The 9055-nt window shown below is 35.8% G+C and overlaps 1 protein-coding gene across 3 annotated transcripts in view; it reads left to right on the forward strand.

Moving 5' to 3' along the window:
• LOC107616513 (putative disease resistance RPP13-like protein 1) overlaps positions 1-2469 on the forward strand; it is a 26826-nt gene extending 24357 nt beyond the window's left edge. For 2 of the 3 annotated variants that reach the window (XM_021112262.1, XM_021112264.1), the window contains one exon: positions 1989-2469. The gene's annotated coding sequence lies outside the window, so the exon portion shown is untranslated. Of the gene's footprint in view, positions 1-6; positions 505-747; positions 823-1091; positions 1181-1379; positions 1485-1602; positions 1798-1988 lie in introns of those variants that run through there. The other variant, XR_001614526.2, reaches the window with a different exon arrangement.

Below are 9055 nucleotides of genomic sequence, written 5' to 3' on the forward strand. Positions count from 1 at the left end.
GGATCTCAGAGTGCCCCAGTCTAGTATCCTTGTCGTCGCTAGGGTTGGCTGCGCCCCACCTACAGGAGCTGTGTATAAAAGATTGCCGAAAAATCGATTGTTTTGCTGAGGAGTGCCTCCCTCCGAGTTTGAAAACTCTTGAGGTCATTGAGTGCGAGAAACTAGCGAGTTGGATTACATCAAATGTTTTGCAGAGTGAAGGCCTTACCGATCTTAAGCTTGCCTCATGCTTTGATATAAAGTCGTTCCCAGGAGAGGGTTGCCTTCCTGCTTCTCTTGAGTGTCTTATATTGCGCAAGTTTCCAAATCTGGAGACGCTTGATTGCAAGGGGCTTCACCATCTTACCTCTCTCAAAACTTTAGCAATTGGTCAGTGTGAAAAGCTTGAGAATATCACAGAAAAACATTGGCTTGCCTCCATAGAAAATATCTACATGGGGGAAGAATGTCCTTTGAGGCGTAAGCTGGAAGAGATGGAACACCCACGGATTCAATTCATTCCAGGTAAGTGTTTTTGTTCTGTTCTTCCCTAAACTCACTGCTCTCCTATTATAATCGTTTGCATCAACCATTTTCATTCTCTTGTTAATACACCACGTCAATATTTATTATCTTTTCATTTCTTATGGGTGCCATTTTTTCCAATTTTTTAAGGATAACAAATTAGATGCTTAGAAAATAACAAAACGGTAAACTTTTTCATGATCGCTTCTATATTGCTTACATTATTTGTATGGTTTATTGCAGATCCGCCTCCTCTTTATGATCCTAATCCATGCTCCATCATGTAGTGTGCAATGAAAGCGAGTCAGTGGCATTCGGGTAGGCAATACTTCATGAAATGGATTATCTTGCTTTTTTGGTAACAACTGAAAAGTCATACCATTTAGGAAAAAATAGCTTACTTTTCTTATGCCATCTTATTTTAATTTTAATTTTGTTTTTATTTCTGTCACCTTGATAAAAGTGCTCCAGTCTATTTTTCTATATATAATATTTATGAAAGTATATTTTAAATTTATCTTAATTCTGTGTGTAAAAGGCTGGTCTAAACCTAGATTTTATTTGTCTCCGGGTTCTATGTTTTTCAGCATATTCTTGCATTGGGTCTTCCAGATTTGCGCTCATGGAATTCGATATGTATTGCTCATCTGACTCTTTTGATTTGCCAAAATTGAATGTTAGTATCCCAGTATACTTCTGTATGTCAATATCTACAATCTCTAATATACTCATACTCATAAGATGTTATATAGTTTTTGAGTGCAAAAAGAAATGAAATGTTGGTTTTTGATTGCATTGTCCGTGTCTTGCAAAGCCACCTCTTGCACTGTCTCTACATTTTTATTGACTGAATAATCCTACCTTGCTTTGTTCAGGTTTATTTATGAATGGAGCAACTTGCTATACCAATGAATCTCTAGAACCACCCACTATGTCAATTAAAGAATTTGCTTCTGCTGCAAGGAAAGCAAATAATCAAGGTTACATACTGTTTCTAGCTTTTTGTGCTGATATTATGCTTTATTTAAAATTTCCATCATTGCTCGTACTTGTTCCTTGTCCCTGTCTAATTATACTTATCTCTGTTTTAAAATGTAGAGTCTAAGATTGCAAGAAGATGCATGTCGTTTCGTGGATATGATAATGCAAGCATTCGATGATAAACTAATGAAAGGTTCTTGTAAAAGGCTTCCTTCCTTGATGTATATTGACTTTGAGAAAGGCGCACTTTCAAGCATCTTGTTTGTGTGTTGGCCATTATATCTTGGTTGTGCTTACTGAAAGACATCAGATGTGGGTAATTTTGGCAAAAAAATTAAATTCATCAAATATATGTATATAAACACAGCGCTAGCTCCATAGGTTGATGTTTTCATTTTCGTAAAACAAATGTTCTATTTCCTATATTTGCCAGAATTATGGTACTATGTCATTATGCTTCTTATAGTAAATTTGAGAATCAAAAACTTTGGTTTCCTCTACAGGTATTGGGCTTCCAAAAGACCCTGAAAGCAGTACAATTTCTTGCCTGAAACTATTGAAACTGCTAGCCGATGTGGTGCGGAAAAAACTTGTAGCAATTCAATGCTTGGTTGCACCTAGCTAAAATGTCTCAAACTAGAAAATCACCTGCGTCTTTAGTGTGTGGCTTTTAATCAAATGAAGGAAAACTTCTTGAATACTCAAGAAGGAAGAGCTTTTCTTCTTCCATGTAAATCTTGAACCATTCAAGTGATTTTGGGATATGTTAAGAGTAATGAGGTCTGCATGAACAAAAGGCAAAGATGAGGAGGAAAGAGTCTGTCCATATGAAGGACCCAATAATTTGGTAGAAAATTGAAAATTTCCCTTGTATGGGTCATTAATGAGGTTGATAGCAGATGGAATTGATGTTCCAACATCTTGTATTTTGTTTTTATTCTCTCCGGAAGTTATTGCATGTTCTCCAAATGTATATTTTCTGCACCAAGATTTTCTTTTTTGCATCAGAAATTTCATGCAGATATATTTTTTTTTCAAGTGTCCGTTAGTGAAGGAGTGTATAGATTAATAGCTTAGAGAATGAGGTACACTACAAGGGAGGTGCAAAATATCGGCGGTTTTCTTCTTGATTAGCGGCGCAAAATCAAAGGCCGGCGGCAAACTGAAACGTCATGGATATGGGCGTCGGGATTGGGTTTGGCGGCGGTTTCCAGCAACCGCTGGCATAACCGCCACAAAATCAAAATTTCGCGACACACAATTAGAAAACCGCCGCCAAATGAGTCTGACACGATTTGCTTCATGTTTACTGGCGGTTTTCAGAACCGCCGCTATTGTGGTCAATGAGTAAAAAATATGCAGCGGTTTTAAAACCGCCGCAAATTTATGTGTGTCTTTTTTCAACATTACTTGGCCTTCAGAGGCATTGCCACCTACATCCAGAAAATTGGCCGAAGCACCCCACCATGCAATTTAATTATATCCATTGTGACCATTGCTAACCCTGCACCATTCACTGTGCAACCAATTTCTCCATCTAACCCAATATAATTTAAATCTGCCTGTTGTTTCGCAGGCTCTCCCGATCGGTCTAGACAAACTCCCGAACCAAAAACCCTACATAACCTTCTGTTAAAGGAAACTTTCTGTTATTTCTGTTTTCTGGTGTAACAAATTCTTAGCTATAGTAGTGCGTACTCTGCTATATATACAAATAGCTGTTCTTGTAAATATAATTGCAATCATTAATATAAGTTCATTTTCATCACTTTGTTACACTAGAACACTGCATCACCTTCATCTAATTTCTCTTCGATTTAGTTTTACTTTTACCTTAAACTCCTTGAGTCAAGTCTATAATTTGTAATTTAATGCCTGAGCATGTGACTAAATTGTGATGTTTAATTCAGACACTCAGACTTTGTTGATAAATGAAGTTTTATTTTTAACTTATTGAAAGTGACATTATTCTTATTCTATATATGAGTTATTTATTATTTGTTGATGTTACGGTACTCTTGGATTTCATCAACCTAACCTTGTATATTCAAGCAGAGTAACTTGAATTTGATATCTAATTGAAATTTGAGTCCAAATTTACATTATATTATTCTTATTAGAATGTTACCTAATTTTAATTTTTATACCCATTTTTCTTATGTTCAGATGATAAGATGATTATATCTACCATAATTATATCTACCGATTTTTCTTTTACTCACTGTAAATTTTTCTTTTATTTATATATATACATATAAATAAACATGTTATTATTTAAAATTTCTGTGAAGCTGACTATGACTTGGACTACTAGGAATCTAAGGTTATTAAACCCATAATATGGTTTATAAATGCAAAAGTAGGATTTAAAAGAAATTTGAGGGGTAACGTAGTCAACTTCCGTTGAATGTAGTATATGGCATATTTAGAGTGAGGATATATATTTGTACCATTCTTTAATAATTTTAATAAGATAAATTTACTTCTTTATCGCTTTTTTTAACAATTTAATTTTAATGCAAAAAAAATACATATAATGTTCTTTCAAAAGAGTAAATAACTAAAAATATTTTCATTGTCTAATTTCTTACAAAAATGTCTTCTAACTTTATTAACGATAAAAATATTTTAAAAATATTTTAAAACATAAAAAAAAAACAAATCACAGAGAAAAAGTCATTTTCATTAATGAAAACGACTAATGTGACAAATGAAAATGACTTTCATTAATCTTTCATGGCACTCTTAAAACATTTGGAATACAAATAAAACAAAAATAATAGGGTAAAAAACTGAAATGAGCCGAGAGGAGCTCGTTTTTACTCAAATCCGCCAAATGAAATTTTGCTACTACATTCCACCAGATCCCATATTTATATAATTCGACACAATAGGATTCGAATTAGGTTATCACGTAATTCGAATTGAGTAAATTCGAATTACTCACTGACACTATCACACGTAATTCGAATCAAGAAGCACCGAATTAGGCTTAAAAATTTGTGAGTAATTCGAGTCTACTTCTATCGAATTACAAAAGAGAGGTTCGAGTAGTATTAATTCGAATTACTATGTGATCGAGTATGGAGAGGAGTTCGAATCGTATTGATTCGAATTACTTGATTTTGGCCATCCTAAGTAATTCGAATCGAGTTGTCTCGAATTACACTGCATTCGCCTATATAAAGAGTTCGAACCAAGTTCATTCGAATCACTTTCTCATTCTCATACCCCACCAAATCCCAGAGAAAACGACCAACATTCGATTCGAGTAAGACCGGAGCGCCATATTCAGGCGATGGGGGACGATCCGGGGAGGCTTTATCGTTTGGATGGAGTCGCTTATATCGCCGGGGTGATCAACGACGAGGTTAGTGGTCTCTGATGTTGCGCTGTAGCTAGTGTTTTCCGTTACGGTAGTGGTTTTTATGAGAGTGGTTTTATGGTTGTGGTTTTATGATATTGGTTTCATGATAGTGGTTTTATGATAGCGGTTTTTGTTAACGGGTTGTGATAGTGGTTTATGTGATTGTTAGTGGTTTAGGATAGTGGTTTAGGGTAGTGGTTTAGAAAAGTGGTGTTGGCCTGTGGTTTATGTTAATGGTTTTTGATAGTGGGTAATGTTAGTGTTAGCGGTTTATGATAGTGGTATAGGCTAGTGGTTTTTGTCACCGGTTTTTGTTAGTTGTTTTTGTTAGTGGTTTTCGTTAATGATTTTTTATAGTGGTTTTTGTCACCGGTTTTTTTTAGTTGATAATGGTTTTTGATATTGGTTTTTTTAGGGTAGTTGTTTTTTGTTGATGGTTTCTACACTTGGTGAAATATGCTGGTTTAATATGTCGCATCGAACGATTACTTTTTTTTGTTTTTTATTACATCGAACGATCTTACATGAATTATTTTTTATTCATCTGGATCATCACATAATCCCTTTCCAACACCAGCCGGTGGAGGACACTGTACTTCGGCCGGAAGATGTTCCCCATATCCAACCTCTTCTCCAACATTGCTGCTAAGATCAACAGCAAAAGATGGGGAGGCGGCAGGCTGGATCGCTGGCTCATACACTGGAACGGACGATGAAGCAACCGCAGGTCTCGAGCTCGAACCGGCCACCGTGGCTATAGTATTGGCATTCCGGTTCGACCCACCCGAGCTGGATACAACGTCAACCAACTTTGCCAACAGCTCTAGTGTCCTCACCTCGGGAAATTGCCTACGAGAAAGAAACATGACCTGCAAGTCCTCATCACTCTCGATCGTGAAACAATCATACTTCACCGTATCATGAAGCACCGTGATTGGTATGCGATAGAAAAACTCCTTAACCCTTTTCACTCCTTCTAGACCAAGCTTGACTAGAACGGAACTAACGAGAGCATCGTAGCTGGTCGTGGGGCTAACGACAATACATAGAGGATCCTTATCAGTGAACTTCATGCCAGACCGAGTTTTCCTCTTAATCGAACCTCTGTGGTGTACTAGCACTAGAAAACTATCCTCATTAGCCAACTCACCTCTTGGTTCACAGCAACATGAGTTCACAGCCTATATATAGAGCTCCTCTCCACACTAATTCGAATCAACTTCATTCGCACCATATATATATAATTCGAATCAATTTGAGTCTGATGGTTTCAGTGGCTTAAGAGAAGGGGGGTTGAATCTTAAGCCCCTTTTTTGCTTTGTAACACTTGCTGATTTGTGAGATTAATTCTGGAGACTTTTACTCCTTTTATCTCTTCACTGCATACGAGACTTTTTGTTTTTGCTCGTCCCTAGCCACGAGACTTTTCTTTTTGTCTCGTCACTTGGCACGAGACAAATCTGATTTTTGCTCCAGTGAGTAGAAAACAGAAATGGAGTAGAAAGAGAGAGAAGATCACACCCAGATATATCCTGGTTCGGCTGCTAAGTGCAGTGCAGCCTACATCCAGTCTCCATCACCAACATGATGGAATTTCACTATAATCAATCTGATTACAACTTGTAAAGTGCTAACCCAACTTACAAGGGGATTCCCACAGAATCATGAAACACAACATAGATGAACAAAGGACCTCTAAGACATCTATGGCTTTTTCTTTTAATTTTGCACTCTCTGCCTTTTTCCGCTCTATGGCTTTTTCTTACAAACCTCACTGTTTGCCTTTTACCATGAGACTCAAGACATGACAAAATTAAACAGAAAATTTACAAAACAGAATACATTGAAGGAGAAGAGAAAACTGTTAGCTCAGGTAACTCTGAGAACTCTGTGCCTTGCACTCTCAAATTTTCTCCTTGCTTCAAACAGTGGTTGTCCACCCTTATTATAGAAGAGAGGAGCCTCCACATATTGAAGCCAAAAACCGAACCAACTTCTTCCTCCTTCAACAAACCGGTTCGGCCACACAGAGAGAGAAGAGATAACCATGCATTAACCAACATGCAATTACCTCTAGTCCTTCCTTGATCACCACTCTTCATCAATCTGAGCTCTCCATCCTTGGCTTGCTCTCCAAGATGGATTTCTGGCCCTTGATGCTTCATGATGATGATGACTTCATCTGCTTTGATCTCTGCCTTCAATCATCACTTCGCCACTCTAGCTACTCCCTGTGGTGGTTGAGCAGAATCAAAGACAAGTCATGCTTCAAGGATCTCCTCCAGCTGGCCGAATCTTCATTGTCCATTTTTGAGCATGAAAAGCTCAAGATAACCTCACCAAATCTAACCACATTTGGTGAAAATCTTAGCCACAGCTCATTTTTATTTTAGTATGTTTTCTTGCCATCATTAGCTTGATGGTCTTGATGCATGCAGCTCCTTCTCTTTCTTGGTTGAAGAACACTTCTTCCATTGTTTCCTAGACAAGGACCGAAAAGAGAAGAAGAAAGAGATGAGAGAGAAAAGAGAATCTGAAGAAAAGCAATTCAAAGTGGGTAAGCTAATTAAATGACAATGGCTTACTTTTGCTTCCCTAGCTTAGAGTGGCGTGTTGGTCATAATGGCCATCAATCAATTCAGCTGCACTTTCTCTCTCATGTTCTCCATGCATTAATTAACAATGTAATAGATTTTGAAATCCATCACATGGTTAAAGTTTGGTTCCGTTGGAAGCACTTTGCTTTCATTTTTCTTTGGTTTCGGACCAAGGTAGGAACCATTCATCACTTAATAGAATTTGGGCTTGTAACATTGAAATTAAAACTGGCCCAAATGATTAACATTTGCTTTCCCGATGAGTAGTGTAGCGGATCAAGCATAGGAAGCATTCATCAAAATTAAATATGGGCTTGGTTATAAAATAATTGAGTTTGGCCCATTAAAACAACAATTCAGCCTTCTGATAGGAAATTTGTAGCAAGGCTGATTTTTAATTTGGGCTAGCAACATCTTTATTTTCCGGCCCAATATTAAAACCTGCAACAAAAATTATTTAATCAAATCAAATTATTTAATTTTTGCAGTTAATTATTTTTAATAATGTTTAGTCATTATAAATATTAGTTAGGAGTTTTCCAAACTCATCAGAGTCAAATTACCACAAGTAGTAATTCGAATCTATATGTCTCGAATATGCTACTCGTCAACCTTTCATACTAATTCGAATTAATATCCTTCGATTTAGTCTTGGCTAATTCGATTCTTATTGACTCGAACTACGTGTGATCTTGCATGCATAATTCGGTTCGAGTTGCTTCGAATTACATGCTTAGGTTACTAGGGTTTAATTCGAATTGATTGAGTTCGAATTATGTTCAAAATTATTTCGAATCCATTTGATTCGAATTATATAAATATGTCATCTGGTGGATTGTTGTATCAAATTTTGATTTGGCAGAAATGGGTAAATTTGAGCTCCCCTTAGCTCATTTGAGTTTTTTACCCAAAATAATAGAAACACATTAATATTTTTTTTCAAATATTTGAGATAAAAAAAAATATTTTACCTCTTTTTGTTATTTTATTGGCTCAAGAGCTGTAAATGTAATATATATGATTTTTTTTTTTATCAAAAGTACCAGTTATACTTACGTAAAAAGATTAAAAAACATCTTGAATTTAGATATATTTAATAAATAATTAATCACAGCTACGAATCCACATGTAGTGTTATTGAGCAGGTAAACGAAGACTTGGACTTAGCTGTGTACTTTGTAACAAAAAGACCAAAATGGTATACCTTGTCATTGATTGTTTTTATTGTGCTTCAATGGTTTAAGGAATGATGGGACGGAGACCATCAATAAACCATTACCTCACAATAAATAAATAAAGGGGAATGCTAAATAAACAATGAATATTTTGAACAATATGAACAACTACCAATTAAATAAAAATATATTATATCTTAATTTAATATTATTAATTAAATTTAAGGTTAATTTACTCTTTTAATTTTATTAACTCACATTATTCAAAAAAATTGTTAGTTACCTATATTTTTTCATAAATAAAAAAACCTAGGACGGAACATCAGAAGCTGACTTACCGGTCAACTTTAAAAATCACATCATTTGTATATTAAAAATCTTGAGCTTTAGTTAAAGTAGTGTTAAACTAGTGTAAGACCGGTTCGCATCAA

The sequence above is a fragment of the Arachis ipaensis genome, chromosome B09 (assembly GCF_000816755.2).
Source record: "Arachis ipaensis cultivar K30076 chromosome B09, Araip1.1, whole genome shotgun sequence".
NCBI lineage: Eukaryota > Viridiplantae > Streptophyta > Magnoliopsida > Fabales > Fabaceae > Arachis > Arachis ipaensis.